The following is a 23,512-nucleotide window of genomic DNA, read 5'->3' as shown; positions in this document are numbered from 1 at the left end:
GACTGGGGATTTGATAGACTTCTCTTCTGAGGAAAAACAACCTGGTGAGCCTCCAGTAGAAGAGCTGGCCTGGGTACAGGGTGGAATGTTCTGATATTGTGTAGACATGTATAGGTGGGGTGTGAGGGTTGTTCATTGTTTACTGCCATGTGGTCCCATTGTTCTATTGCGTGTCTTGCTTGGGAGCAAACTATTATGGGATATGGGTATGTGTTTGTGTATTGGCTTGGTGGGGGGGGGGGTTCCAGCAGCCCTCCTAATGGGACTGTCTGTTGATGTGTCTCTGGTTGCTAGATTTGGTTTGTCCCGCCCTGTGTCATTATGCAAGGAGGGGCGGTTCTTTCCTTGAATGTATATATCTTGGGTCTGTGTTAAAATAAAGCAGTCTATCTCCTGGAATCCTTCAAGTCTAGTGCTGTCTCCTCTTCTACGGTCAGCGGAGGTGTCCATGGACCTGTGTTCGGACAGGGAAGCGGAAGTCTAACGGAAATATACTAGTGCAGTCGGGGTCCAGTTCCGTCACACATGGCATATCCAGGATTTCAGAAATTTCTGCCATATAAAAGTGATCCGATTGCTTTTCCATGTGACCCTGTTGGCCATCTTGTGCCAGGCAGAGTCTATTTAAGACTCTGGCTCCCAGATTTGGCATGCTTTTTGCAAGTGGACAGTGCAGGGATAAGTTATCCACCTGTCAGGGAGTGTGAATAGTGGTAAGGAGATGCGATCCTTCCTAGGAATCCTCCCCAGTGTGCTTGGACTGGCCAGGCTGCATTCTGCCCTCAAAGACAGACGCTGTCAGTGCATCAGAACCTGCTCCACTTTGCCTTCCTGCACGGAACTGTGCGTTTCCTAGTTGGGTGCCTTCCCACTGGGCTATTTGTATTCTTGAGCCGTTTCTTCCCAATGAAATGCTGTAGGCTTGCTATACAGAGCCCTCCTGCATTGATGCTACAGGTATGTTTGTTTACTGCCTTGCTGAGTCTCAACTGAAATACCAATACCAGTTGAATCTGTTACATATATATACTGTGTATATATATATATATATATATATATATATATATATATATATATATATATATATATAAAGAAAGAAAGAAAGAAAAAAATATATATAAAATCTCACACAGTGATTGTGCTTTACTTTAATTTAAAATGCTGAAGTAACTTTCAGTTCTTCTCAAATTTCATAAAATATTCCCCTGAATAATAATTACACGGCAGGAGGCTGTGAGTGTAGCTTCAGGGACAGGCTTGTTTATTTGGGATACACAACTGTAGGACTGTCTCCCAGTGGTTTTGTAAATCATGAGTACAAAGAATTCCAGTCTCATGTTTGGTCATCCCTTGAGGGTCAAGGAGTAGGATTTAATCACCAGCAAGCAAGCCTGACACCAGGTCCCTGACAGCAGGTACACCACCAGTCCAGTGCACGGGAATATTTGTTCATCGATGCTTGAATGAATTAAGGCAAGGAAATCTCCAATGACGAAGTGCCTAGCCAAAGAAAAATAGGACAAATATTTCTAACACAAATATAGTTGCAGTGTTTATTTGTTTAGTCATTTTAATTCAGTGATCTCATTTACTTATCAAGTATTTGAGAATGTCAAAAAAAGTATGTCCCACTGGGGCTGTCCAGAAATGAACTGAATTAATTACAGCTGAAAACCGGCAGATAAAAAAAAATACATTTAATTAATGCAGTTATGTATTCCTTATTTTTTTTTTTATGCAGTTAGTGCACGTATCTGACATCTTGATATTGGTCTAATTTATTCCCCTGCACAGCAGCACTTAAACTGGGAGACTGACACTACTGTGGAATAAAACAGAGACCTGACTGGCTCACACTGTTGAATCCACAATCCTACTTATCTAGTTTCCTTCTGTGCAGAATATTATAGGAAGCTAACATAAAGACAGATTTGTGTACACATACTAGCTACAGTGTAATGCTAGGTACACACAATAAGTTATTTTTCGTTCAACCCAGCGGGCTGAATGGAAAAAAACTGAGCTGTCGCTGTACTAAGAGATGTTAGTGCAGCAAACTCTCTGGCTGTGCTATTGTGTTCTGACAGGGGGACTTTCCCCACCAGAATACACAAATCAGCACTTGCAGCTATTGGCTTCCAGCACTGATCAGATGCTTGTTTTCCAGCATGCCCGTTTGACAGTTAGACTGGGCTCTGTCAGACAGGCTGCTATACACATGGGCCGAATGTTGGACGGTTTCAGTTAAACTGGTCAACATCAGTCAATATTCATTCCATGTGTCCCAGCCTTAAGGAGGTTTTGGTACCATTTCCTACTTAGACCCTAGGTAGTGCACTCCCCATAGATAAATAGTGGGTTACGTTGGTCCGCATGGAACTTGGTGGGGCCTAGTCTAAAGAAATGTAGTGTGCCCAGGTACTGATATACTTGCAGAAGCCCTTTTGTCCTGGATAGGAAGGAATTGAGGGGACAGAAAATAAATAACTTGACTGGGAAAAGTGTTGACGATTGCTAGCATATTGGTGAGAAGCAGCATACCCTAAAGTTGTCTATGTCACACCTACCACTAACACAGGTGGGCAGACACCTTCTATGGCTTCTGTGATCTTCACCTATAGCAGACCCCTTTCCCATAAGGCAAGCAGGCCTATAGTTACTCGGTTGCCCCTAGGACTTATACACAATGCTATAGTGCCTGGCCACCACACCGGGGCAGGTGCAAACTGAGCACAGCAAACAGGTACTTGTGGTTGGCAGACATGCAGAGTGGTTCAATGATAGTCTAGGTACATGGCAGGTAAGGTTCAGAATAGTGATGGTCAGATCAGTAGTTAAAAGGCAGACAGAGTTGAAAGCATAGTCGATATCCGATCACAGGCCATCAATGAGGGAATCAAAACAGCAGAGCAGAACAGATAGACAGGAAGCTTGCACAATGTGTTACAAACACAATATCTCAAGCATAAGACTGCAGGCTTGGCTGGCTTAAATTAGGTTTAGTTTCAACCCAGAGACTAGCCACATCAATTAGCTTGCCAGTGGACAGACAGACAGGGAGAGTGCATCGTAGCCAAAATCAGGATGCTGGAATGAGACCAGCAGCTGTGGTGGATCAGGAGTGCTAGACGCTCCTGATAGTCTACCATGAAAGTATGCAAGTAAAGCTTGAAAATTGATTGGACTCACCTCTTCTTACTACTAATGACCTACCTGAAGAATTTGCACCTGGTTATAGAGGGAAGAATGTGGGGTGAAGCATTAGCCATGGTAATACATACATGTTGGTGAATGTACACTGAGAGCAGGGATTCACATTACCTTGAAATTAGGTCAAGATGCCTGTTAATGGTACCAGGAATGAAATTTTATATCCACATTTAGCTCTCCTTAACAGAATACTTATAAAGGGCTAGTGGTCATTTATATCTGCCTGGAATTTTGCCTTAATAGATAGCAATTCAATAGGAACTGCTAAATAAAGGATAAAAGTGGGATTCTATGCAGTTTTTATTTTTCTTTTAATAGAGTAGAGAGGTTTTAAAAACATTTTTTTAAGTTTTTTTGCTGCCCTTGCACTTATCAGGGAGATTTCCCCGTACTGAGTGTAAGCAGGTGTAGCCTGTTTTCTCCACTGTAGGTGGTGCTCCACCGAGTGGTACCACAGCCTGGAGAGGAAGTCAAGGGAAACCTGGTTTCTCTCTGTTTCTGGGTCATGAAGCAGTGCTTCAGTGGGTTATATTGCATCCATGTAACCCCTGGAGGCCACCTTAGGTCAGCAGGACCATTATAAGTTCCTGCCCCTGGGTTTTGGTGTGCATTTTGCAAAGTGGGTAGAGTAGAGAGAGAAAGGTCCCATCTGATGGGGAAAGTGATTAGCAACAGGGAAAGGTTTCTGATGAAAGGTACAGGCTAGAAAAGGGATTCCCTTAAGGAAGCCTCTCCTGGGACCCAACCAGCCTAGCTGCATTTCACCCTCTGAAACAGACGCTGTTGGTGCATCTCTTCTTGCTGCATCTCTGCCTTTGAACTGAATTGTGAATGTTTTCCCTAAGCAGGTCTCTCCCACTGGGGTGTTTGTAGTTTGGCATTCTCTTCTATACAAGTTCCAAGTTTATTTGCAACCGGACTCTGTGTCTTTACTGCCGCCACACCACACTGTACCCTCCCACACTCCTAGCCCCATAGACAGAGCAGGAAGAGAAAATCCACTGTTATCGCCGAAACAAGTATTCCCCCTTGGAGGATTTCCCCTCTACCCCTGTGCAATTTTGTGTTTATCACCACTTTCTATCCCAATCAGAATGGTCACCAGGACAAATAATATTAATAGATCTTCTATAGAGACAACAGATAACAATAAAAACATACAGTGGTTCTAACCTTTCTCTACTCTATTGTTGCAGTATATTAAAAAAATGTCTTGCCTTGTCTTGTTTTTCTTTAATCTTTAATGTCTTGTTTTACTTTAATGACAGAGAGGTCTGTTTGACCTCTTTAACTATAAGAATACACTGCAGATGGCAGAACAGATCTTGCACAAAGGGGCACTGGACAAGGGGAGCATGAAGTGCCTTCGTTTGCAGGTCCTATTTGTTTTAAATTTCATTTTTCAGTGACAGGTTCACTTTATTGACAAAGTTCAGCCAGATTTTCGAGGAATAGTATGTTCCTGCAATACTGATAATATCTCTAGGAGATATCATTAGGGTAATTATTCACTATGTGCTGGTACCTACTTGGAAATGACTTGTAGTGGCACATACTAGGTTGGCAAATAATTGATTTCTTAATTTCCTCTATTCTGAACACACATGCAAAAAGATCATTAATCTTGATTAAGATACAAAAAAATTGTCTCCTCACAAAAGTAGTGAAAAGGTTACATTTGAGGTTGAACTCATGCTTTTTGTCCATGGGGGGGGGGGGGGGGGGGCGTCGGATAAGTGTATACTTTGAGACTATCTGAAAGACTAAATTATGCCATAGTCTTTTGAGTGATGGATTTGTGAAATAACTGAAATTACCAATGTCTTCCATTCGTATAGGTAAACCAAGCCAAAGAATAGAAACGTACTCTGGATGAAGTCCCAATTTTGTCAATTCAGCTAGTGTACACAGTGTAATTATATTGGTAATAGCAGTAATGAGAAAGAGAACAGATAGGTGGTGCAGACAGTGGACAGGATCCTTAAATATGGCCTTCATTCCATTCCTAAGTTGGACCATGTACAGTGCTATTCCAGTGCATTAGACTACTGCAACACCTCTAGATACAACAAGCTATTCTGGCCTCTAAACCAGGGTTTCTCAACCAGGGTTCCATGGAACCCTAAGGATCCTCCAGAGGTTCCTAAGGGTTCCTTGAGCAATGTAAGGAGGTTATTCTTTACCATGTCCACAGGTGTAAGGAGCAGAATTAAAAAAAATAAGAAGCAGACTCAGTGGACCTCTTCTGTTTTTATGTTTATTGAGTGTTAATTTCAGACATGCCATTACATGCCTTTTTAAAAAAAATAATAAATGCACATTTTTTTGCAGGTAAAAAAAAATGTGTATTTATTTATTTATTTATTTTATTGTGAGCCTGTAAAGCATTGCACCCAAAACGCAGGGTTCTTGTAGACTGTTGGTGTACGGTATCAGCAGGAAGTTACACAATGACAGGAAAAATCAATGAATGATCTAGAGCGCTCACAGCACTCTGGTAGTTCATTGAGAAGTACAAGCTGCAAAGGCAGACAATAGTTATAGTTTTCCATTCACAGAACTCTTTAAATGAATGACATGGCCGGGTGGGCAGAGCCCTGCCTGGCTGCGTCTTTTTTGAATTGTGACAGCTGGTGTGGGGAGAAGATTCACGGCTTGCTGTCATAGCGGGGACTTGGGGGGTCATGGGGGCAGCTTCAGCAGTAACATTTTACACGTTATATCCTGAATACGGGTGTACATGTAACAAAGGTGAACTTATCTTTTCACTCCTTCCCACCGGCTGTACACATATATACCACCTCTGGGCGGATAAGCCTGAACGCCAGGAGGCCGCATATATGTGTACCTAAAGATAAACAGAACTGTGCTGAGGTTGTGCTGTGCATGCTCTTGGCACAGTTACTGGCGGTTAACAGAAAGTTCCTGATCTGTACTTGCGATGGGGAATTTTCCGATCATGTGACCGCTGTGACAGCCAATCACAGTAGTCACATGATCAGAAACCCTGCCCCCGTCTCCTGGCATCTGAAACTCCTTAAAAGGCCAGGAGGCACCGGCGCCTTGGGGTTAATGACATTTCTACAGTACTAACCCAAAGATAATTTTTAATACCAGTGAAAGGCATTTCCAAATACCAGAGAGAGGAGAAAACGGAGAAGAAAAGCAGTCTCATCCACCTTTTTAAATGAAGTATACCACAAACCCTAAAACATTGCAGCCCGAGAACTTTAGAATAGCCCCATGTCTGTGACTGTGAAAGTACTGAAGTCAGGTGCAGCTACCAAGCTACCACACGCAGGGTCAGTACCGGAATATCAGATCCAATAGGGGCAATCCAGAAGAGAGGTCAGGCAAGCTAATTTATGATTTCGTGTTTCAAACTTTATCATCCCCGTTATGTTTACTAGACTCTTGTTTGGACAGATTTAAGTAAGTTATTCCCAAGAATTACAGGCCTACAATATAAAACAATAAATTTCCATGCAAAACAATGTACTGCTCTGACATTCAAAAATATTGACATAATCAGACTGCCAGGGAGGTTAAGGAATGGCTATAATCTTGGAGGAGATACTTTTAGGGGCATCTTTTGAACCATACAGTCCTCAAAATACATCAGTATAAACCATGCTTGTAACCATGGTACAATTTGGTCTTTATTAATTTTGAAAAGCTTAGTTCTCCTCTGTAATAGCTTGTTTAAAAATCCAGTGATTGGGTGAGTCTGACCATTATTAAAAAAGCATTAGGGTAATGGGTCCTTCTCTGTGATGGTTCTTTTAACTGCAGGTTTCATCACCTGCCTAAGGTGGGCCTGCGAACAACAAAGGATAATGACTGCGTTGATGGATATTGTGCGCTCTATCTGTGTGGCACTCATTTTCTACCTGTCAGCGTGTTACTATTCCCTCCAACACAAAGCGCCTCACATCTTGTGTTGCTTTTGGTGAAAGGTCCTGTTCTCATACTCGGGAAGGGATCCTTTTGAACATTATGTTTCTCAGCTGGTACTATGTAGGAATGGGCAAATCATGGCATCAGCTTCCCAGCCATGCTATAACAGCCATTGCACAGTTTACAAACATTTTTGTTTTTTTGTTCTTTTTTTTTTTTTACAATTCAAATTAAAGATTGAAAGGAATCTGCATTGTGAATACATATTTATCAATGTGGTTTAACCCATCATCAGTCCAGCTTCGATATACAATGCTTAGCTAAGTGGATTAGATGCAATAGAACACTGGGGATTCACTGTGTAATTGCTTTGCATAGTTATTGTTTTCGACAAATATTAAGATAAAAGTGTAGATGCAAAGAATCTGAATATTGGGCTGGCAGTTTCTATACATTGTAGGGCTTCCACGATCACTTTGTTTGTGGTATGAATGAGTATTTAAGAATTGAAGCATCACACTATAATATTCAAGTGTGGCGCTTCAGTGATAAAATATTTGCCAACACATTTCAGGGGCTGTATGTCTGCCGCTTCATCAGCGCTTGAAAGACTGATACCATATAACAGTGTATCTGAAGTTAAGAATACATTTAAAGTTGATACATTTTCTGATTGTCACATTTCTCCTGTTTCTTAGCAGAGAAAGAAAGGCTCTGACTTCATTACTCCACTGTAATTCTTGAGTCAGCAAACACTGGTACACTGTATCAATTTTTGAAGCCCAGATGAAGGGAGTGGAATCACAGCTGCAGGAATGTGTTGGCTTTGCAAGCATGTTATCAATGGAATAAACTTGGACTTGAAATTTATGATGTAGCACTCCAGTCCCTTATTACTCCTCTCTGATATACAAAGAAGAGCCAAATTAAGACCAAAAAGGGCCCTAGGCAGGTAAAGGGTTTGTACCCCCCCCCCCTTACTTTTTCCTCTAGCCATACCCTATTTACATATTCTAAATAATATTATCCACTTGACCTCCACAAGATCCCCCCCCCCCCCATTCATGACCAAGTAATTTTTTTTGCTGTTCAGCACTGTGCTATTTTAACTGGCAATTGCTCGGTCATGCAACACTGTATCCAAATGAATTTTGGCACTTTTTGGGGGGAGCGGGTGTCTGGTTTTGACAGGTACCCGCTCCCACTAACAGTCGGGTGCGCCACGGCAATCTGAGACGGAAGTTCAGCCCCCCCCCCCCTCCTCCCGCAGTCTTCTGAAACATTTCACAGATCCAAGAAGACTGCAGGGCCATTCACAAAGCACAGCGTGTTTTGAGCATGCGCAGTAGGTAACCGACTGTGAAGCCGTTTCCCTTACTGAAGATGCCGGCACCTGCACCCAAAGCCGATTGAAAAATCGGCTGGGATGAGGATCCCTGGACAGGTAAGTGTCCTATTATTAAAAGTCAGCAGCTACAGTATTTATAGCTGCTGACTATTAATGTTTTGCTATATAAAGAAAATGTTCTAAAAAGTTTTAAAATTTAGCAAATAAATAATCTTTCTTCATAAATGTAGGCCAAAATGTATTTTACTACATTTCTTTGGTAAAAAAAATAACCCAAAAAAATAACCCAAATCATATTATTTAGTCTGTGTGAAAGTCGTCGAGTCTACAAACTATGGTATATATATATTTGAAAATTGATCAATCCCAATGTACTGTTGGCCAATCTCCTTTCTTCAAGCCCTAAAATGCCAGGACAGTACAAATACCCTCTAAATGACCTTTTTTTGGAAGATTGACAGTCACAGGTATTCAGTAAGAGGCGTTTTTTTCACAGTTTTTTGGAAACTGAAGAAATTAAGGAAAATTTGTTTTTTTTTTCCACAGTTTTCTTTTTACATACTTTTTACATCTACTGATTGCTGGTGCAATGCTTTCCTGGCTCCTTTTGACAAAAATAATAAATACACATTTTTTACCTGCAAACAAATGTGCATTTATTATTTTTGTCCAAAAGGTGAATTTATACTTTAAAGACTGCTAAAAAGATAACTGTGTCATGCTTGCTTTATTTTGCCAAGTATCACTGGCCCCAGAACTATGCTGGCACCATAAGATGGGGGGTCAGTCAGCCACAGCTCAAGGAACCCTTAGCAATGTCTTGAGGAGCCCTAGGACCCCTTCACCAGGGCTTCAGTTAAAATAAGAATCTTCGATGGTCTCAAAATGTGTGTGTGAATCTATGTAGGGAAGCTCATTGCTGGATTAGGAGAGTTACTGACCAGCAAGATCAAGATCTTGATTGAATCTCAACTCTTTTATGTTTTGGTCTGATTCTACTTCCATTGGTGGATTTTTTTTTTCTAGTGCCTCCTTAATGTTCACTTTTAGGTTAAATTAGCCTTCAATAATAAACTGGTTATAGAATATGACCTTTACATTAGTTATTTTTCACTTGTGAACATGAAACGTGGTGCAACACATTTTGACCTAAATGCTACAAGACTATGTCAGATTTTACTGACAAACTTGCATCAGGTATGGAAGAACCAGAGATTACTGGAAATGCAATGAGCCTCCCACATATCAAAACAGAAGCTGTCATTCAAACTCTTAATTATCATTCCTTTCTTCTGTTGCCACCCATCGGGTAGGTGTTAAGTTACTGATCACTTTCTTGTCATTCATTTGTCAATTTATCATTACAGAATTAACATTTGATAAAGACTACATTTAATTATTTATTAACCTCATTTTTCACACCTGTGATCAACACCCTTTGGATATCCCAGCAAACAAGATTAGTATTCATTCTATTGTGCAGTAAGTTGGCTCAGGTATGCTTTGGCAGAAAAACTGGGTGTTTGGCTGGTATTCTTTTATGTCCCTCCCTTGCCCTCTTCAATATTTATTATTTTTTTATTTATCTATTTCCTCCTCTTTTTTATGTTGGATGATGGAGGCCCTTACTGCAGCACACAAACTCTCTTTTGGAATGAGGAGGTTTAGTTTGTATGAAAGGTGGAGGACCTGATTTGAAAGATTTTGAAGAACGGCCGATTCAATACAGAATAGGCTAAATAGTGAAGACATGGCGGAGGCGGTCAGGTAAGTATGGCACTTGTCAAGGGTGATTAGGTAGGACACCTAAGCCCAAGAATTGTAACTCCACCAAAAGTGTTACAATTTAAGCAACTTCAGCCTTTAAAGTTTTACATCTTTATTAGACAGCAATGCAAGACCACCCTTCACAATGACTTTAAAGGGACAGTCCACCTTTTGCAAAAAATCTAGCAAATGCAGCAAAATTGATCTTATAATTAATTTACAGTGTAACGTACAGGCTGCACAGTGGAGAAGATTTACTAACAATGGAGCACACAGAATCTGGAGTACCTAAAACTTAGAAGCTGATTGGTTACTATGCAGAGCTGTACCAGATTCTGTGTGCACCGGTATTAATAAATCTCCCCCAAGGTGTCACTTTTTTGATTTGTTGGTCATGTGACAGCATAGGTCAGCCTATTAATTTCAACAGGCTTCCCTACATGTGACAAATGCAACAAAGTAGCTCATGTACCTTTTTTGGTACTGAGCCAAATGAGTTTTCCTTTTTGTGTTTTTCATGAGCATTGTCATGCAACACACACACAACAAAATGCTGGACTGCTACTTGCATGTGGAAGTTAAGAAATAATGGCTCTGCAAGAACGATGTGCATTTTGGTGCACTTTTCATGCATTCCCAAAACGCTTAGGTGTAAATGCAGCTTTAATCCTTTTCCAATGAAGCCTGCAGAGCATATTTATTTATTTATTTATTTCAGGTACTTATATAGTGCTGTCAATTTACGCAGCACTTTACATATATATTATACATTCACATCAGTCCCCAACCCTCAAGGGGTGTACAATCTAAGGTCCCTAGCTTACATTCATACATACATACTAGGGACAATTTAGACTGGATCCAATTCACCTACCAGCATTTCTTTGGAGTGTGGGAGGAAACCGGAGTACCCGGAGGAAACCCACGCAGGCTCAGGGAGAACATGCCAACTCCAGGCGGGAAGTGCCATGGCTGGGATTTGAACCAGGGACCCTAGTACTGCCAGGTGGAAGTGCTAACCATTTAGCCACTGTGCTGCCTGCATATGTAGGAGTGTGAAGGGGGAGGGGCTCTGATTGCAAGAAGGACTGTGATATATGGGGGGGCTATGATGTAACGAGTTGAACCATAACACAGACATGACATTCAGACTTGGACTTTGGTGAACTTTAATCCAATCCCCCTGGTGTAATCTACAGAGCAGTCTGCTACTGCCACTGAGTCTCTGTCATTGAACTGACATTGGGCTCATTATTGCCACCTCTGGTCGCTTGCTGCATGTGCAGCCTGTTTTCCGCACTGCGCTCAGCTCTGTGTCTCAGCCGTGACTATGAGGGAGGGGGCGGGAAAGACATCCTGACAATGTACACAGCCTGTGTGTGTGCTGGGGGGCTGTGTGTAGGAATAGGTGGGAGGGGCTCTGTGTGTACAAGGGGGAGGAGCAAACAGAATCTGGCGCAGTTGTGCATGGTAACCAATCAGCTTTCAGCTTTAATTTTCAAGGCTTAACTCAACAAACTGCAGCTGATTGGCTGCCATGAACAACAGCTCCAGTGTTTGTTTATAGGTGGGGAGAGGAGGAGCTGTAGGTGTAAAGGGGGATGTTTGTGTATAGGGGGGGTTGTATGTTTACAAGCTATGTGTACAGGTGGGGGAGGGGGCTGTATACATAGGAAAGACAGCTCTGTGTGTTTACAGTGGGGTGGGGGGGTTGTATGTTTACAAGCTGTGTGTACAGGTGGGGGAGGGGGCTGTATACATAGGAAAGACAGCTCTGTGTGTTTACAGTGGGTTGGGGGGCGCTGTATGTTTACAAGCTGTGTGTACAGGTAGGGGAGAAGGCTGTATACATAGGAAAGACAGCTCTGTGTGTTTACAGCGGGGTGGGGGGCTGTATGTATACAAGCTGTGTGTACAGGTGGGGGAGGGGGCTGTATACATAGGAAAGACAGCTCTGTGTGTTTACAGTGGGGTGGGGGGCTGTATGTTTACAAGCTGTGTGTACAGGTGGGGGAGAGGGCTGTATACATAGGAAAGACAGCTCTGTGTGTTTACAGATGGGGGATTGTATGTTTACATATAGGAGCTTTGTGTACAGGTGGGGGAGGGGCTAGGACAGCTCTGTGTGTTTACGGATGGGGGAGGGGGGATTGTATGTTTACATATTGGACCTTTGTGTACAGGTGGGGGAGGGGCTAGGACAGCTCTGTGTGTTTATGGATGAGATAGGGGGGATTGTATGTTTACATATAGGAGCTGTGTGTATGAGGGGGGAGGGACTATTGAGTAGCCCTGTGAGGTTCTCTAATGGTGGCCCTTTTTAGCCTGCCTGGGGCCCCTGAGACCCCTGGGGTGAAATATGGAGGGATGTTCTGCAATGTTGTGCGGAGTACTGATTATGACTCTCTAAGTGTGGGGTACAGGACCGTGCTGGTGGAGGCGATCCCCTGGAATTCTGATTAGGACAAAGGGGGGATCATGCAGAAGGTAAGTGCCTGATACAGCACAGTGTATGGGGGGGGCTGCCCCCATGTATAGATGTATAGGAAGGCTTTCTGCACTGAGACATTGATTACATGTGTAATGTGGTCATGTGTCACATTCACCCTGGGTGATGTTTGCCACCCTGGGCACTGTATTACCTGTACCCAACATTGTATTGCCTGGTCCTGGCACCGTGTGACTTGTCCTAGCATCATATGACCTGGTCCCAGCACTGTGTGACCTTATCCTGCTGTTGCATGACCTGGTCTTGGCAAAGTATGATCTTGTCCTGACACTGTATGACCTGGCCCCAGCCACTGTATGACCTTGTCCTGACACTGTATGACCTGGCCCCAGCCACTGTATGACCTTGTCCTGACACTGTATGACCTGGCCCCAGCACTGTATGACCTGGCCCCGGCCACTGTATGACATTGTCCTGACACTGTGCTGAAGCAATTTTTGTTTGTTTTGATGCTAATTATATATATATATATATATATATATATATATATATATATATATACAGTATATATCTCTGAAAAAGCAAAGCTGAAGTTTAATCTGCTTAGATTTTACCTTTCCTGGTTCCTCCCATTCTCTTCATCGACATGATAATCATATTTTTAAATAAAACCTTTCTATTTCTATTATCCACATGATCTCTGGAAGGTTTTACCCCCTTTGTGACCAGGCCATTTTCCTATTTAGCACTGTGCTACTTTAACTGGTAATTGCGCAGTCACGCACAGCTGTACCCAAACCTTTTTTTCACACAAATAGACCTATCTTTTGGTGGTATTTGGTCACCAGGTGGTTTTTAATTTTTTACAATATAAATGAAAAAAGAACGAAAATTGAAAGAAAAACTATTTTTACATTCTGCTATAAAATATATTCAATAAAAAAAAATCAAATTTCTTCATAAAAAAATCCCAGTAAGGGTGTATTGATTGGTTTGTTTGAAAGTTATAGCATCTACAAACTATGGTATATATACTAGGATTTTTATTTTATTTTTTTTTACTGCCATTTACTATTAGCGGTGATCAGCGACTTATACTGGGACTGCGATAATACTAATGACACTGAATGGGAAGGGGATAACATGTAAGGCAATCAAGGGGTTGAATGTGTGCCTAACAATGTGTAATATGTGCTGCTTTGCAGAGATAAGAAACAGAAATTTTTCTCTCTGTACAGAGCCCTTTATTGATTGTGTAAAATCACAGGAGGTGTCAACAGGGGGCACCCTAAACCAGGAAGCAGACAGCAACATACCAGTACGTCGCTTTGCCTACATGGGCAGCCAGTCCGCAGTAAGTTGTGGGCAGGTGGTCCTTAGATGGTTACATACCTAGGTCTCTGTGTTTCTCTGTCATGCTGGCAGATCATGGCTGGTGAGAGGAGCCAACAGGGTCCAGGGTACTGATAAAAATACAAAGAGTTATGTCAATGGTGGTCATGCCAAGTGAGTGCCCCAGTGTTCACTATGCAGAATGCATAGGACCCGGGAAGACTGTGGCAATCACTGTAGAGATTCCACAGCAGTCCCACAGGTATGGAGTATATATACTTACATTGGTCTAAGCTGGATCATTGTAACCAAACAATACAAACCTAACCTGGAGTTCACCTTTATTGTGTAGCAGTCTACTGTTAGAATAGTACACATGTCCTAATGAGAAAGCCACTTTATGCAGTGAAACGTGTCAAGGATATGCTACTTACGCAGCATGTGGCTCCCTTTCCAGCCTTAAACTTTGAATCAACCTTCTGACCCTGCTACACACCTTCACACATTCTAGGAAACTTTGCATAAAAACAGAGATTTTCGGTTCACGTACATTGCAATACATGTTGAAGCTGGTCAACTGCGGAAAAGTAATCCCTCTTTGGCCAGTTCCTACACTACTCTGTAAAATTCAAATTACTGACTTGCTTATAGCAGACTTCTGTGGATATAATGCCACTATGGGGCAAATAGACACAAGTTGTAGGACATCTACAGACTCAGGTCTGGTCACTGCCCTGCACAGCAATAGAAATAAAATATACCTGTGCTCAAATCCAAATAGATTTGCACATACAGTATATAAACCTATCAGGTGCTAATGGGATGTGACCACATAAATACCAAAAAATATGAATCTACCCGCTGCACGCTGCTATGCCCTTACACATTTCTAGCAAACTTGTGGTCCTCTTTCCAGCCTTGTGACACACACCAAGTTGCTGCATATATTTACCAAAAGGCAGTAAGAACCAAATGTTTTTTGTTTACAAACGGTTTATTGAAAGGAATACAAAGTACAGGCCAATATCCAATACAGAGATCTTACATTTTCTATCCATGGGACAAAGATCTATTGACATACTGTATTAATGTATACAAGGCCAAGAAGAAAAAAAAAACACATAAGTTGGGAGAACAATGAACTCAAAATAGAAGCCATATAATGCAATGACTGTATGACAAGAATATAGAGTAAAAAGTATGATTACATATCAACAAATGTTGGTAAATGTGCACTGTATATTAAAAAGTATACGAGATTAGGCCGATAACCATAAGTTCAAGGGTAATAACCAATCTTTAAGCTGGCTGTCTATTGAATTATATATACTGTATGTATACAATGGTTTCCTTTGCCAGTTTGGCTGGCTTTGCCCAAATGGGTTGCTGGACATCAATTGATGATTTACGCTGATAGTGGCTTTGCACATGTTTCTGGTAAGCATTGATAATATGGGCTTCTGAATAGTCATTGATACCCCACTATTATTCTACTCAGAGGTTCAGTAATACTCACAAAGTAGTGTATTCTCTGCAGAACTCTACGCACATGGACACCCATTATGCTCAAAGACTCTTCTCATCTGTATGTTGGTGCATGCCGGCTGGCTTCTTGCATAACCATGCTTGTTTATGTCGCTGGCCATTAACCCGTGTTGAAAGCTGGATGTATGCAGCATATATTCTACATATGTTTTGCTCCTGTATGCTAACTGAAGTTGAATACATGAATACATTGGGTGCTAATGCTGATTGCTTCACTCCCAACCCAAGTTTGGACGTGACTTTACCTAATCACTAATTGCTAAGATGATTGATTGGAAGATAATCACATCCTATACTGCTGGGGATGGCAACCTGTCGATTGAGATCTACCAGCCAACCCCGGGCAGGTGACGGGTAGATTGCAATCTTGTCCTTGCCTTACTGGCCCGCAACTGGCAGAGCTGTGCAGAAAAGCGGTAGGCTTCTGGGAACCAAAAGCCAGCAAAGGCATTCCCCACCCCACAGCACACCTTTTGCTCACATGCTGCTACAGGGCAAGGAAAGCCTCTGCTGCCTATGACAGCAGGATAGCTCGGGCGGTTTCAGGCTCTTGTCTGAAGGCACCCAATCTCATCCCCAAAGTGTATTGGGCTGATCCCCTTCGGCCCTCCTCTTCACTTTATCCAAGGCACTTATAGATTACATCAAGAGAGGAGGGCCTAGCTGGTATCAGCACTAGAACAGTTAGATCTGCCACAGTAGGTTGCACTGCTCTGCATGAGGTAACAATGTTTGTGCTATCCTGAGCTCTCAGTGGTGTTCTCCCCTGATACCCCCAGTGGTGTACCCTTCTGATACCCCCAATCCCGCCCCCCCCTGACACCTCCAGTTGTGTGCCCCCCTGAGACCTCCAGTGGTGTGCCCCCCTGAGACCCCCAGTGGTGTGCCTCCCTGAGACCCCCAGTGGTGTGCCTTTTGAGGCACCCAGTGGTGTGCCCCTCAATGCCCCCAGTGGTGTGCCCCTCAATGCCCGCAGTAGCATGTCCCCTGAGGCCCCCAGTGGTGTGCCCCTCCCAACACCTCAGTGGTATGCCCTCCTGATACCCATAGTGGTGTGACCCCTGAGGCCCCCACAGTGGTGTGCCCCTTAATGTTCCCAGTGGTGTACCCCCTGATGCCCCTAGTGGTGTTCCCTCTAACGCCCCCAGTGGTGTCTGCTGCCATCTCTTTTAAATATTCAATATATGCAGCATTCTCTGCTCTCCTCCTCTGTTTCTTCCTCTTTCTCTTTCTCTCTATTCCTCTCTTTATCCGCTGCCATCTCCTTTAAATATCTGATATATGCAGCGTTCCCCACTCTCCTCCATTGTTCCTCCATTAGCCTGTCTCTCTCCCGCTCTGCTGCGAGCCTTCTCAGATAATTGGTGTAGGCAGAGTTCTCCTCTTTCCTCCATTGCTCCCTTCTTGTATTTTGCTCTGTCTCTCCTGTCCCGCTCAGCCATAGCCTCTCTTATACACTGGATGTATTGTCTGTTCTCCTCTCTTGTAATTACCATTTCTGCAATCTCAATTTTAGTAAGAAATAATAATAATACGCAATATTGCAGGAGCCTTCAAAAGCACAATTTACTCTGTCACAGTCCTGAGTCAAATGACAGCTGCAGAGGGCCTCAGCGCTCTATCCAACTTTCTACTGCTGCATGCCACTGTTGATGTCACAGTGTGCAAACCTCAATCAATCAGGTGGCTGCAAACATTGGTTGCTAGGGACACCAGTGTCCTTAGCAACAGAGGACGTTACGCATGCGCATCTGAGTAACTGACCTAGACTTGTGTAACTGGCAAGGAGTGACTGTGCTGCGATCAGCTTCTAATGCCTTCCTGGTAGACACTCGCCCTGCGCTCTAAATCCTTCTCCTACTCTCTTAGCAACAACACCCCCCCAACTTGGCATAAGTATCCCCTATCTCCCCCCCTTACCTTGAGGTTGCCATTTGTCCCTGTTTCCCAGGGATTGCCCCCAAGGTAATGGGTCTTCATGGCAGATTTTATTTTTCATAGTTCCAGGCAGAAAGCAGCTTTCCAAAAATGGCAGAAGCAGAGGACTCCACGTGCAGCCATTCATGCCGCTTCAGCCGCACTCTGCATCGTTTACAAAGTAGCATTAGTGACTAGTTCAAAAACAGCACCAGCAAAGTGCCATCCAATGCCGTCACCCACTTATAGATCAGCTGCGCTGTACTAGAATTAGATTGGCGATTGCGATGTGAGTTGGAGCCTGTGCGTGGAAAACTTTACACTATCTGGCTACTCTTGGGGGTAATTCATTCCTTATTCCGATCCCTGAGCCTTGTGCATTGATTAATTCTGACCCTGAGCTCTGTGCGTTATTTAATCCTCAATTCCGTGTGTTACTTAATCCTGACCCCTGAGCTCTGTGAGTTCCTTAATCCTGAGCTCTGTGCATTCAATAATCCTGACCCCTGAGCTCTGTGCACTCTTGAACTCTGACCCCTGAGCATTATTTAATCCTGACCCCCGAGCTCTGTGCATTCCTCAATCCTGACCCCTAAACTCTGTGCATTGATTAATTCTGACCCTGAACTCTGTGCGTTATTTAATCCTCAATTCTGTGTGTTACTTTATCCTGGCCCTGAGCTATGTGAGTTCTTTAATCCTGACCCCTGAGCGTTATTTAATCCTGACCCCTGAGCTCTGTGCATTCTTTAATCTTGGCCATTTAGTTCAGTGCATTCCCTAATCCTGATACCTGAGGTCTGTGAGTTCCATAATTCTGACCCCTGAACTCTGTGAATTCCTTAATCCTGACACCTGAGCTCTCTGCTTTCCTTAATCCTGACCCCAGAGCTCTGTGCATTCCTCAATCCTGACCCCTGTGCATTCCTTAATCCTGACACCTGTGCACTGTGTGTTCTTTAATCTGGACCTCTCAGCATTCCTTATTCCTAACACCTAAAATTTGTGCATTCTTTAATCTATACCCTTCAGCTCTGGGCATTCCCTAATGCTGATCCCTGAGCTCTGTGTATTACTTAATCTTGGCTTCTGAGCTCTGTGCATTTTTTAAATCCTGACTCCTGAGTTCTGTGTATTACTTAGTCCTGACCCCTGAATGTTACTTATTCCTGACCCCTAAACTCTGAGTGTGTTATTTAATCCTGACCCCTATGCATTCCTTAATCCTGAACACTGTACATTTTTTAATCCTGAGCTCTGTATATTCTTTAATCTTGATCCCTGACCTCTGTATATTCTTTAATCCTGATCCCTGAGCTGTGTGTGTTCTTTAATCCTGACCCCTGAGCTCTGTGCATTCTTTAACCCTGATCCCTGAACTCTGTGCATTCCCTAATCCTGACACCTGAGCTCTCTGCTTTCCTTAATCCTGACCCCAGAGCTCTGTGCATTCCTTAGTCCTGACCCCTGTGCATTCTTTAGTCCTGACACCTGCGCACTGTGTGTTCTTTAATCTGGACCCCTGAGCATTCCTTATTCCTGATACCTAAAATCTATGCATTCTTTATTCTTGACCCTTCAGCTCTGAGCATTCCATAATCCTGATCCCTGAGCTCTGTATATTAATTGATCTTGGCTTCTGAGCTCTGTGCATTTGTTAATCCTTACTCCTGAGCTCTGTGTTACTTAATCCTGACCCCTGAATGTTACTTATTCCTGACCCTTGAGCTCTGAGTGTGTTACTTAATCCTGACCCCCTATGCGTTCCTTAATCCTGAGCTCTGTGCATTCTTTAATCCTGACCCCTGTGCATTACTTAATCCTGACCCCTGAGCTCTGTGCATTCTTTAATCCTGATCCCTGAGCTGTGTGTGTTCTTTAATCTTGATCCCTGAGCTGTGTCTGTTCTTTAATCCTGACCCCTGACCGCTGTATATTCTTTAATCCTGATCCCTGAGCTGTGTGTGTTCTTTAATTCTGACCCCTGTGTATTCTTTAATCCTGACCCCTGAGCTCTGTGCATTCTTTAATCCTGATACCTGAACTCTGTGTATTCTTTAATGCTGATCCCTGACCTCTGTATATTCTTTAATCCTGATACCTGATCTGTGTGTGTTCTTTAATCCCGATCCCTGAACTCTGTGTATTCTTTAATCCTGATCCCTGAGCTGTGTGTGTTCTTTAATCCTGACCCCTGTGTATTCTTTAATCCTGACCCCTGAGCTCTGTGCATTCCTTAATCCTGACACCTGAGCTCTCTGCTTTCCTTAAATTGGTTGTAGAGTTTATTTTCTCTTTGTAAAATAACAAACCTATTATACTTATCTGTTGTGTGCAGTGGTATTGCACAGAGCGGCCCTGAACCCCCTTTTCTGAAGTTCCCGCTGGCGTTCTGGGCTCTTCCTGTTCTCAGGGCACCACCAAGCCAGGCTGTGTGCATCTACTGACCGACATCAGCAGGAAACAAAGGCTCCCTCTGTTCTCGCCCAAGTTTGTGAGAACAGGAGAAGGGAGAGAACAGATGCAGCTGGGCACAGCAGTGGATTGATTACAGGACTCAGGTAAGTATTTAGGAAGGGAAGGGTGCACTGAAAATGGTAGAACGTTCTTCACTGTAATGCAAGGAATGCATAGAACCACTTTTTTTGAAATCCTGATTTCTGAGCTCTGTGTGTTACCTAATCCTAACCCCTGAATGTTACTTATTCCTGACCCCTGAGCTCTGAGTGTGTTACTTAATCCTGACCCCTATGCATTCCTTAATCCTGAACACTGTACATTCTTTAATCCTGAGCTCTGTGCATTCTTTAATCCTGATCCCTGACCTCTGTATATTCTTTACTCCTGATCCCTGACCTCTGTATATTCTTTACTCCTGATCCCTGAGCTGTGTGTGTTCTTTAATCCTAACCCCTGAGCTCTGTATATTCTTTAAATCTGATCCCTGAGCTCTGTATATTCTTTAATCCCGATCGATGAGCTCTGTGCATTGAAATTGTATACCGTTCTTCACCTTAATGCAAGGATTGCATAGAACCACTTTAATCCTGACTCCTGAACTATGTGAAATCTATATTGTTGGGATCCTTCCAGAGCCTGGTGCGGCTCTACCCTGTCAGCTGATAGTGGCCAACAGACTACTATGAGCTGACTCTGGAACACTGGAGATTGAAAGTAAGTGTAATTCTGTTACCCACAATAGAGGTATGGCCAAAAAAGGGATTTGACCATTCTTCACTTATCTGCCTCCTCCCTTCCTCTGTTACCACATTTGGTACCTTTTGTGGGGGAGTGGGTACCTGGTATTGGGCCCCCACAGCCCTCTGGGACATTTCACAGGTCCCAGAGGACTGCGGCTCATTCACAAAGCACAGCGTGCAGCAATAGTATACCAGCTGTGACACCGCAAGGCTTCACTGCTGATTTCCCTTAGTCAAGATGGTGGTGCCAGCACCTGACAACTGATTGACGGAGATTCAGTATTTGTGGCTGCTGACTTTTAATTTTTTTTTGACGGGGGCCTGGAGGCTGGAACTCCGCTTTAAGATACATATGCATAGATACAGTACATCCCATTAATATTGTTATTTCTCATATGATGGGGTATCAGACATTTGAAATCTGTTGTTTGGAGGTTTATATTGGAAGGATGGAGAGATGTGAGGAATACTGCGTCTGTCCAAGTGGGACATTTTAGCTTTGCACGGGATCTAAGGGTAATTTGTGTCATTATAGCTATGGAAGAACAGCCCATATTAACCTTGAAAATCAGGGTATATTTAGAGGGGTATCTAAGTGGGGAGGGAGGCAGCACGTGGAATCCATTTATATTCAATATTAATATCAATTTATTACTATTGCCATTGTTATCCAACTGTTAACCCCGGTTTTCCACTGTGCGAAAAATACAGTTTGTTGTATCTATGACTTACATGCAATAGCTTGTGGCCCATGTGCCACTCTGGGTTGTCACATCTCCTGTTACCACTAGCAGGGGTGCTGCACAAAAGCTACAAGAGAAGCCCACACTTCTGCTCAATCTCCACCAGGTACGTGACAATTTGTTATGGAGAGCAGGAACAGATGACCTCTACTGGGGACTTATTTGTCATCCTCACTAGGTGGGGCTGTATTTATAATAAGGGCAAGTGGCTAGGGCAAAGGCATTAGAGGTGGCAACACCAAGCCTCAAGTTGAATAAATTGTGATTCATTTTTTTTTATCGGGGCAACATCAGAATGCTCTACATGGGCAAAATGTTTCCTCAAAGAAAAAACATCCAAAAGGTGCTGGGACTTTGATGTGAGCTCATACAAAGTAGTGAGTGGACAAAAACAATTGGAGGTTAGGCTGCTTAAAACAGACAGGGCTATCCTTCAATGGCTCCCCAACAGGTAGCCAGAACAAAGGATAACAGTCCAATTCATTTACTGGTTTATACTGAAAAACATCCAACATGTTTTGGGGGTCACATAAAAATCCCCTTCAACAGGGCTTCAGTTAAAATAAGAAACTTAAATGGTCTCAAAATGTGTGTGTGAATCTATGCAGAGAAGCTCATTGCTGGGTTAGGAGAGTTACTGGCCAGAAGTATCTGAGTGAGCAATCAAGATCTTGATTGAATTTCGACTCTGTTGTCTTTTAGTCTGATTCTTCTTTCATTGGTGGATGGGTTTTTTTTTCTAGTGCCATCTTAAAATTCACTTTAAGGTGAAATTAGCCTTAAATAATAAACTGGTTATAGAATATGACCTTTACATTAGTTAATTTTCTCTTGTGGATATGAAACATAAATGAACACATTTTGACCTAAATCAGCGGTTCTCAACCTGGGGGTCGCGACCCCTTTGGGGGTCGAACGACCATTTCCCAGGGGTCGCCTAAGACCATCGGAAAACACATATTTGCGATGGTCTTAGGAACCGAGACACCGCTCCTCCGTCTCAGGCGATGTGTGGGCGGGATGATACGCTGCTCCTGTCACCTGGCCACACCTCCGGGATCGCTCAGCAGCTCCGCCTCCTCGCCGCTGATTGGCCACCGGAACTGTAGCTCAGGAGAGGCACACAGGCGGCCAATCACCGGCGAGGAGGTGGAGCTTGGAGAGGAGGAGCCGAGCGGCAGCGCGCGTACATCAAAGAAGATTGAGGGAGCTGCCAGAGCGAGTGAAGAGGAGAGCGGCCAGAGAAGGAAGACAGCTGACAGGTAAGTGAGAGAGCGAGCCCAGGCTGGAGCAGGGGTCAGCAAAGTAAGTATCATTGGTGTCAGTGGGAGGAATAGTGCCCCATCATTTGTGTCACTAATACCAACGATGGGGCACTATTCCTCCCCCCACTGACACCAACGATGGGGCACTATTCCTCCCCCCACTGACACCAACGATGGGGCACTATTCCTCCCCCCACTGACACCAACGATGGGGCACTATTCCTCCCCCAACTGACACCAACGATGGGGCACTATTCCTCCCCCCACTGACACCAACGATGGGGCACTATTCCTCCCCCCACTGACACCAACGATGTGGCACTATTCCTCCCCCCACTGACACCAACGATGGGGCACTATTCCTCCCCCCACTGACACCAACGATGGGGCACTATTCCTCCCCCCACTGACACCAACGATGGGGCAGTATTCCTCCCCCCACTGACACCAACGATGGGGCAGTATTCCTCCCCCCACTGACACCAACGATGGGGCACTATTCCTCCCCCCACTGATACCAACGATGGGGCATTATTCCTCCCCCCACTGACACCAACGATGGGGCACTATTTCCCCCCCCCTGACCCCAATGATGGGGCACTATTCTCCCCTCCACCACACTGACATCAATGATGGGGCACTATTCCTCCCACTGACACCAATGATGGGGCACTATTCCTCCCCCCACTGACACCAACGATGGGACACTATTTCCCCCCCCCTGACCCCAATGATGGGGCATTATTCCTCCCACTGACACCAATGATGTGGCACTATTCCTCCCACTGACACCAGTGATGGGGCACTACTCCCACTGACACCAGTGATGGGGCACTACT

This window comes from Staurois parvus, unplaced genomic scaffold (genome assembly GCF_062004578.1).
Source record: "Staurois parvus isolate SC_StPar_1 unplaced genomic scaffold, SC_StPar_1.0 ptg000209l, whole genome shotgun sequence".
Classification (NCBI taxonomy): domain Eukaryota; kingdom Metazoa; phylum Chordata; class Amphibia; order Anura; family Ranidae; genus Staurois; species Staurois parvus.
This window is presented reverse-complemented; position numbering follows the sequence as displayed.